Here is a 10,094-nt window from a genome sequence, read left to right on the forward strand (position 1 = left end):
TGGGCTTGTTTGGGAGGAAACCTCAGCCCTGTCAGTTGAGTGAGTGTCTTTAAAGCCATACACATGTACCCAGGTCTGTGCACAGCGTGCTGTGCCCTGCTGAGAAGATTCACTGAAAGCAGCTGCTTCACTTTCCAGCTGCTCGGGTTCCTTCCCCTGGCTTGGCCTCCTGCAGGGTGACGTGGGTTCCCACCTCTCCTTGGTGGGCTTGTGGGCTCTGAAGGGTGCCCAGCATGCTGGAGCCCAGGCACCCTGGGGACCCAGCAGGCTTAGTAAGGCTGCTTCAGTCCTCTTGTCCCTCTCGCCCTGCGGGGGAGCCCAGGTGCCTTAAAGAGGCCTGGAGCAGGATGCCTTGACAGCCTGGGGACACGCCATGTGTCTCCCATCACCAGGTCCAGGGCATTTGGGTAACATTGACACCAGGCATCCAGAAAGGCTGCTTCCAGAGCTGGGCCCCTCCTGTTTGGTGGTGACTGCTGAGCATGGAGAAACAGCAGGCCTGGGCCTCTCCACTGTCTTGCTGGTGCCCGCCTGATGCCCTGACATGGAGGGCCCTGCTTGCTTGGCTGCCTGCCCTGCCAGAGTGGAAAGTGTGGATGTGCAGCTGCCTGCAGAAGGTCCTGCTCACTGTGTGAGTGCTCAGGCCTCAGACTGCTGTCCTGGCCTAGGGGACAGAACTGTGTCTGCTACTGAGCAGCTTCTGGTTAGCAGTGCGACCCCAAGGCCCTCGGTGCCCTCCAGGGCAGGGTGATGCACGGGTGGAAAATGGACTCGTCCCCCTGAAATACTCCTCACTTCAGGGTAAAGTGGTACAGTACTGGGTCCTTGTGAAAGGGCATGCCAGAGGTGGCCACACCGCCTGCGGTAGCCAGAGGAAGTAAGGCAGAGACAGCCCAAGCTCAGGGTGCTCCAAGTGGAGCCCTGAAAATGTCTACCTAACTGGGGGGGGCACAGGTGGCAAGGGCGAATATGAACAAAAACTGCCCCTGCAGGGATGGACCAGAGACCTCACTGGGTGAGGGGGTGCATGTGCTAAGTACCCGGATTCAGGGCACCAAGCAGTGCTAAATTCACATTAAACATCCCATGGAGGCAGAGTGTGGGAAGAGGCCCTGTGTAGGCCATGCTGACCCATGCACGGGGACCGTGAGCATGACTGTGGTCACCTCCAGGTTCTACCTGTCAATCAGAAGCCCACAATGCGCAGAGTGCAGGCCGTGGAGGGAGCCTGGCGGAGGCTGAGAGGGGGTTCTCGGGCTGCAGCTCCATTGAAGGCATGGCATCGTGTTAATTAATTAGTGCCTGGAGAAGCTGGAGTACCATGCTAGGGCAGGAGGCTGAGCAGGCAGCGTGCACCATGGGATTTTACCCAAGCCACATGTTGGTTATTTGCATGAAGAAAACCAAAATGCTAATGTCAAAAATGAAGGTTGCAGTGCGGCTGCAGTGAGGCCCTGCAGACAGCGATGTGACTAAAGCAGATTAACTTTCTACAATCTCAGGGAACAAATTCCTTGAAATTACAAGAAATACGAAGCCTATGTTAGCCCTGTATCTGTAAAAAAAAAGTCCAAAGCAAAGTCCTGTCCCTGGTGTGTTGTATAAAACATTCTGGGACAAGTTAATACTAATCTTCCAGAAACTTCGAAGGAGAGAGAGGAGCTTTTCCAGTCAAGACGAGGCTGTGTATGTCTCCACTGCAGAAGGCAAAAGTGTCCCAAGGCGGGCCTCGGACCAGTATTTATAAATACAGATGCAAAGTCAAAGTGTTAGGAAATTGGTATGCAACAAATAATGGTACATTATGCCATGCTTTATTAGAGGAGAATAAGAATGGCCTAACACACAAAGACCAGTGTAGTGGTAGCTTTGGTGAAGATGCCTGCCATAATCCCAGCACTGGGGAGGCTGAGACAGCAATTCAGGGGTCTGTGGCCAGCTTGGGCTGCTTAGGGACATCCTGTTTCAAAAACAGAACAACTAGCTAGACATGGTGGCTCACGCCTATAATCCCAGCACTCAGGAGGCTGAGGCAAGAGGGTCCTTTCGAGTTCGGGACCAATCTAGGCTACAAAGTGAGCTCAAGGCCAGCCTGAACTGCACAGCGAGACCCTGTCTCAAAAAGACAAAAACAACAACAAAAAATCCCAGAACAACCAGTATGTCCCACTATTGTAACCAAAGGTGAACCACTCCATGTGTCAACCCTGGAAAGAGACCTACCCTTATATATGGTCACTGTATTTTCAGCACAGGAAATAAAACATAGCTCAACTGTTGTCTCTTGAGGTTCTATAATTCAGGATGGTCATGAATTCTGTGTAGCCCAGGCTAACCTAGAACTCAAGACGATCTTCCTGCCTCAGCCTCCTGAGGGATTACTGGATTGTGCCTCCAAGCCCAGCATGTTAAACAGTATTTGAAACAAATAGTTCTGAAACAACTGGGTGCCCACATGAAGCCTGTGTCTACATTACCCCAAACAGTAAGTAACTCCAGATGGATAATCAAGGTAAACAGAAAAGGTAATATGGAGCTCAAAGAGGAAAACAGAAAGATAACTGCATGAATTGGTATGTGGTGATTGTCCAAGACTTTAGATAGGATACAGAAATGGATGACTTTAAAAAAGCTGGACACAGTGGTCCACACCCTGTAAGTTTGTGTGCCAGGCCAGCCTTGGCCACGAAGTGAGCTCCAGAACAGCCTGAACTACATAGCCAGACACTGTCTCAAGAAAAAAAAACTTTTTTTTTTGTTTGTTTTGCATTGTTTTGTTTCTCAAAACATGGTTAAGGGCCGCCACTGAGAGGCGTTTCTGAACCATCCCGCGGATAACTGCAAATCAGTGTTTAAGACTCAACCTTCCAGTGGGTAGAAATCTTGACTGCTTCACAAACAACCACTAACAAGAATGAGAAGATGCCTGCAGGGTCACCTCGGAGGGGAATTTGTGTGAGGCCACACTACGATGTGTGCCGCAGCCACCCCTTTAAAATTTAGCACAAATGAGCAGCTCTGTAGGATTTTGCAATTCCTAAACCCTTTAGAGAAATCTTTGGCAGCTCTTTATGAGGTTAAATAGCTACCTGTCATTAAACCCAGAGTCTCCACTTTGGGACCAAGGAAGACACTCAACAGAAAAACTCATGAAAATGTCCATAATCGTTTTATTAACAGTTGCCAAAAACTTGAAACAAAGCATATTTCTGTTAGTGGATAAACAAATTGTGGGAAACAAAAGCAAAAACACCCCAGGAATTAATTTATACAAGCTTATGGAACAGGCAAAACTATTATAAGGATTCACAAGTATTTATTTAAAGGATAATATAAATGCACTCATTACAAAATCTAACTTGTAGTCATGTAACACACATCTTGGTAACTCCTGAGAAAAGAGGTTTTTGGTTCTGGGGCAGAGTGGCAAAGGCTCCAGTGCTCAGCTACCTCCCCAAACCCTAGAGTAAATAAACAAACAAACAAAACCCCCAGAAAAAAATGATGATCAGGGAACAATGGTTGCATTTGAAAGCAGAAGGCCAGGGATATGGCTGGTCAGGGAATTCCTGCCTAGCATGCATCAGGCCCTGGGGTGACTCCTTGGAACTCCATGCCCCGAAAAAAACAAAAGCAAATCAGGATGAGGGGAAAGCCCACAGGACAAATGGGTCTCTGCTGTTTAGCTCAGACTGGCCTTGGCCTTACTATGTAGACCAGGCCAGCCTCAAACTAACAGTGATCTTCCTGACTCAGGTTCCTGAGTGCTGAGACCACACACATGAGCCACCTTATCTGTTCCCATTTTAAAGACAGACTAAGAGCAATTGAATCAGCCATTAATAAGCAGACAATAATAAAACATCTTAAAAAAATTTGTTCCAAAGTTGACTTTTAAAAGATCTAAGTGCATTTTAGAGATAATAACCAAGAAAGAAGTAAAGGAGAAATTACAAAATCAAGTTTGAATGTTAATGTATAAGCATAGCAACATTTGATATTATTTTTTTACAATTGATATTTAAAAAGTTATTTACTGCATATATAAAAATCGATAACTTCAAATGAATAATTCCTAGAAAAATATAGCAAAAGCTCCAAGTAAGTTCTTACACAATTTGTCAGAAATAAAAAGTTAGCAACATGACTAAATGAACAAGGAAAGAATTTAGATGTGCTGTCTTGTTAAAACACTTGAAACATTGGAATAAATTAATTTTCATGATGCTGAGAATCCAACCAACGACTTTCCAGCTCCTGAAGAAAAGGTTTTTTTTGTCTTAAAAATGCACCCAAAGCTTAGTCTGGTGACACAGTTCTATAACCACAGCACTCTGGGAGGCTGAGGCAGGAGGATTGCAAGTTCCCCTTCAGCCTGCAGAAACACCTGTCTGAAAAACAGAATAAAAAACGTAAACCATGGCTTCCCACAAAAGCTCTGGGTTCAGTGTAGCATGGGCACACACACACGCATGGCAAGACACTGAAGACCCAGGTTACTGGGAGGCTGAGCCAGGAGGAATCAAAGGCACCTTGGATAATTCATGCTGTATCTCAAAATATAAAACCTCAAACCACAGTCATACACAACCATACACATGTGAGAACGAGAGGACAGAACATACCAAGGCTGGCAGGGGCGCACAGCACTGAAACCTTCCTCTCTTTTTGAAAGAATGTGAGACCTCGCTGCCCAGGAGGCCTCTAAGTCCTGGCTCCTGCAGTCCTGCCTGGGCCTCTGCACGGCCTGGGCCCCAAGTGAGACGGGCACACACTGGCACCATCCTCAGCAGACGGATGGATGCTGTGAATCCACAGTAGTCAGTGTTCTGAGCTCCTGGGGTTTTGTGTTTTTTCAGTGTTTGGCTTTTTGAGACCAGGTCTCACTCTGTAGCATGAGACTCCTGCCCTTTTGACCCTTCAAACTCAGGGACACCATGGGCACTGTACACAGAGCCAATCCGAAAAGTGCTCTTTTGGACCAATCAATAATGTTCTGTTTTCATCCCTGAATCTGGTACTGCTCACATGACCAATCAGAAGATGCTCAGTCAATCCTTCATTTGCATATGGATGTAGCCAATTGGAATATGCTCCTTCAATCCTTTATTTGCAAGTGGGCTCAGCCAATCAAAAGGGCTCAATCCAGGGCAGGGCTCAGCTGGGGCTCAACCCTGGCTGCTGTGCCCCTCAGCCAGTGTTCTTTCCATTTTGCAGAGACGATTCAGAGGAGCTCCAGGTAATTCTTACTAACTTCCCAGACAGGGAACTGCCCTCCGCCCTCTCAAGAGGACTACTCCTGCCCCTGCTCATTCGCATCTTTGCTCCATTATAGCTCTTCTCCCCTCTCCCCTCCCAGCACCAAATTCCTGCTGCTTTTACTCCCCAAGCAACTTAAATTAAATCCAATCAGCAAACTGGATGGAGATGGGTGATACTTTCGATATTATTAGGTGAGACCCAGAGGGAGACTGAGGTTTGCCCTGGATTCCACACACCCGGTTCCTGATCCTTTACAGGGGGCAGGAAGTCAAGCAGGACAGTTGTGATGTCACCTGTATGACAGGATGCTTGTCCCCAAGCCTTGTTTGGTGAGACCCTGTTCCAAAACAACCTAACAAGGCACAAATCCTGAGATGTGTGACCCCTTAGGCTTTGTGTGTGTGTCACCTCTGTTTAAACAGCTGGAGTGGGGGACAGGAATCCTTCCAGGAGCCAAGAGGTGCCTGTCCTTGGTTTGTGTTTTCAGAGCATCTCTGGATGCAGCACAGGCTGCCCTCGTGGCAATGCTCCTGCCTTAGCATCCTGGGATGATGGGTGTGTGCTGACAGGTGTGTCAGTCTTCTGATATGACATCTACAATTCTTAGGGAGGACGGGGAGAAATTAATGTGTCACCTGCGGCTCTGAAGGAAGAAAGCGCTGCCTTTTAGATGACTGCTACACCTTTCATGTTGTTTCTTGGTGTCAGATGAGGCCCTTGGGAGAAAACCATAAAGAGCCAGTTTATTACTGTTTTAATTCTTTTTAGTCCACCTTTGTAGTACTTAAGGGTTGCACTCTCTGTGGGGAAAAGAACCAGTTTAAAGCAAAGTCACCCTGTCCCTCTTCTAAGTAACCTAGGGCAAATTTTGCTCATTAGAATCTCATTTGAATACTAATCATGCCCCTGGACATGTCCAGTCCTCCTCTGAGGAACGTGCCTGCCTCCAGCATGAATATGCCTGAGCCCTCTGGGTATGCTCTGGAAGGTGCCCCTGCCTGCAGCAGGTATTAACCCTCTTGTCACTGCCAGCTCCTGGTGCTGTGGACCCGCTGTGCCCTCACTGAGGGGCTGACACACCGCGATTGCTCACGAAGTCACACGTGCGCAGAATCAGGATTCAAACTCAGTACTTCCCACTGCTCAGGCAGCTGGGTGGCCTCCCTGGTTGACTCCTCTGTGGCCCAGAAGCCTTGGAGGCCTCGGCTCTAAGGGAGTCAGGGGTCAACCCATCAGGACAGAGAGTGCTGAAGAAACTCACATATTCAAATACTCAGTGTCCACAGAAAGCAGTGTACAGTGAATCCTGATGTTACTCTTGACAGGAAGACTGAGGTGGAGGCCAGCCTGGGCTACAGAGTGAGTTCAGGGAGAGCCTGAACTGTACAGCGAGACTCAGTCTTGGAAAACCAAGACCAACACCAACAACAAAACTACATAGCAAGACCCTGTTTCAGAAGTAAACAGCAACAACCAAAACACTGTGGGTTAGTCTGCCCATTTCTCCTCCTCCTACTCTTTCCCTCACTTTTTTTGGCATGAGGAATTGAACTCACAACCTCATGCTTGTCAGGCACGTGCTGTGCCACTGAGCTGTATCCCCCTCTCTCTCCCCCTCCTTCTCCTTCTCCTTCTTTTTTGACATTGACTCTCACTGTGTAGCCTGGGCTGGCCTCCAACTCAGTCCTCCTGCCTCAGCCTCCTGAGTGCTGGGGCCACAGGTGCACACCACCACATCCAGCTGAAGGTTTTTCTAATAATTCTATGGCCCTAAAAATAACACATGAAACAAAATAACACATGATCAGGCCAGGGATGTAGCTCAGTGGTACAGAGCCTGCCTGGCAAGCACAAGGCTCTGAGTTTGAGTCTCGGTACAAAAAAAAAAAATAAATAAAATTACACATAGTCTTTTGTTACAGGATTTCTGATACTAGAAGGCCGCTCTATGGAAATAATTATGGATGTTTTACACTATTCATTTAAAAATAAATTTATGATAGAGTTGATAATATTAAAGGAACAATTAAACCGGGGATTTAGTTCAGTGGCATAAGCACCTGCCTGGCAAATGTTAGGTCATGAGTTCAATCCCTGGTACAGAAAAATAAAAATAAAAATAAACAACAATTAAGAAATATATGCTGCTCCCACAGAGTGGGATATTTTCAGTCATTAATAAAGGATAGTTCATAAGGGCACAGGGAATCAATCACACTCTAATGCAAAGTAATAGTGCACAATCTTATTATGGTACTTTTTCTTCTTCCTCCTTTTTCATTTTGCTTTTGTAGTTGAGGCTGGCCTTGAACATTCTATGTAGCCTAGGCTGGCCTCAAACTCATGGCAATTCTCCTGCCTCAGCTTCCCAAGTGTTGGGTAACAGGTCTTCCCTACCACACCCAGCTCAACTTAGTGACTTTGTGAGACACCATCTCAAGATAAAATCATAAAAAGGGAGCTGGGTATGTAGTTTAGCACAAAAGCCCCAGCCAGCCTACTGTGCCCTAATCTCCTGCCTCAGGATTTTAGTCTGGGAAAATGATGGAGGATAGCAAGCATCGTAAGTGGGGAATTTCACAGGTGGGCAGCTGGATTAGGGAGTGTGAAGATACTGGGTTAACAGTGTGGGTCACGGAGCCACATTCTTTCATGGATGATGCCAATCGATGGACTTTCAGCCTGGGTAGAATGTAAAGGGGTTAAAAAAACAGGCAGACTCCTGTGGCTGCTTGTTGTTTGCTGCCACCTCCTCTCTGCCCTGCCATGGGCTGTTTTTCCTCTGCAAGGTCCCTCACCCAGCCACCCTGCCTTGGAGCAGCCGATTATGGACAGAAAACTCCACAAACTGTGAGTGAAAATCAACGTTTCTTCCTTTAACTTTGGATATCGGGTATTTTGTCTCAGGCAGGCATGAGAAAAGTGACCCAGATAACCTCTTAAAGGTTGTATCTCCTCAACACCACACTCAAACCACAGCATATGGCAATGAACATTTAGGATACTAAACAGGAGAGGATCCAAATGAAACCTTAATCACCACAGGCAGGAATGGGTGTACCACACACAAGGGCACCAGAGAGGTCCAGCAGCACACTTCTCTGCAGCAGCAGTGTGGGGGGAGCAGGACAACGGAGGGATGTCTTGGGGGTCTGTTTGTGTCATTCTAAACCCTCGGTTAGAAGTCAGGGCCAACAAGGACAGGTTTAGGGGAGGAGAGACTAAGACAGAGATTGTCCCTGGCAGCACAAAGGAGAAATTCAGAGCAGAAGTAAGGGGAATGGAAATGGGAGGATTGGGTCCGAGGGAAACTCAGAGGGGAAGGTCCCAGAACACCTGTGGCTACTGCAAACAGTCCAGACTGTGTCACCACAATGAGGTGAGCCGTAAAACTCATTTAGAAGGAATAAAAGTAGAGGTGACCAATGAGCTGAGTGAGGGGTGGCTGAGGGTAGACCTTTGATAAATCCTGGTACTGAGGGGCTGGGCATTTAGCTCAGTGGCACAGGTACCTGCCTGGCAAATGAGAGGTCATGAGTTACATCTCTAGGACCAAAAAAAAAAAAAAAAAAAAACCAAGAGAAGAAAAAGCTCTTGTACTATAAAAGAAGAAGGAATATTTGTTAATTTTAGGTTTTTCAAAGTGGACATATTAAAAAAAGTTAGGAACGAGCACAGAGAGAAAATGCAATATACGCCCCAGAGGAACCACAAAAACTCCTCACGGCCTTAGCAACCAAGAGTCAACAAATCCCGCAGAGCTGATATCATGAAACTTACATAATCACTAATAAGAACTCAAAGCAAAAAGTAGCAAAATTTCACATTCATGTGCAAATTATAAACATTTTTAAATAACATAGAGGCCAAGAAAGAAATTATGATAGATATTAGAAAACACTTAAAACCAAACTACAGTGAAAACTGCAAATTTGAACTTGTGGCCTGCAGCTAAAGCAGTGGCTTCAAAGAAAATCAAAGTTGTAAAATATTAACAAGAAAAAATATGGCTGGGCAGGATGGGGAGTACCTGTAGCACTAGGAGATTGAGGCAGGAGGATTGCAAGCTGAGTGTTGCTGGGGGAATTAGAAAGACTCTGTCTCAAAATCAGAAAATTAAAAAGTATTGGAGATGTATCCTCTAGGCATAAAGAGGAAAATGGTAAAGAAGGGTAAATACATTCTCTTTTGTCTCAGGAAATCCGGACATATACATATGACATCTGATTTTTCTTTGTACTTTTTTTTTTGAAACATGGTCTTAATGTGTCCCAGGTTGGCCCCAGACTCACAGGGATCCTCCTGCCTCCATCTCTCAAGTGTTGGGTTTTTAGGCTTGCACCACCATTCCCAACTCTTTTTTGAGTTAAGGTTTAACTAGGAAGTTCAGGCTGCCCTCGAAATCACTTTGTAGCCTAGGATGGCCTCAAGTTTGCAGAGATCCTCCTGCTTCAGCCTCCTGAGTGCTGGGCTTACAGTTGTATGCCAACACACCCAGGCTTTTCTTTCCTTTTTTTTTTTTTTTGTTTTTGAGACAGGTCTTGCTCTGTGATTCAGGCTGGTCTTGAATTGACTGTGAAACCGAGGCTGGCCTTAAACTTGTGGCAGTCCTCCTGCCTCATCCTCGGGAGAGTTGGGATAACAGATGTGTGCCACCCTCCACATGTTGATATTTTCACTCGCCTTCCTTCCACTTTCTCTTGTCTCCCTCTTCCCAGAGCCTCTTCTCATCCCCACAAACTTACTCCTTGTTTCTACCACCTGCCTTTTATTTTGCCCTTTAAATTATTTATATTTGAGGTTTCTCATAAAAGAGACACCATGTGATCTTA

This window comes from Cavia porcellus, unplaced genomic scaffold (assembly GCF_034190915.1).
Source record: "Cavia porcellus strain 051 isolate PalLab524CR breed Dunkin Hartley unplaced genomic scaffold, mCavPor4.1 scaffold_1, whole genome shotgun sequence".
Taxonomy (NCBI): Eukaryota; Metazoa; Chordata; class Mammalia; order Rodentia; family Caviidae; genus Cavia; species Cavia porcellus.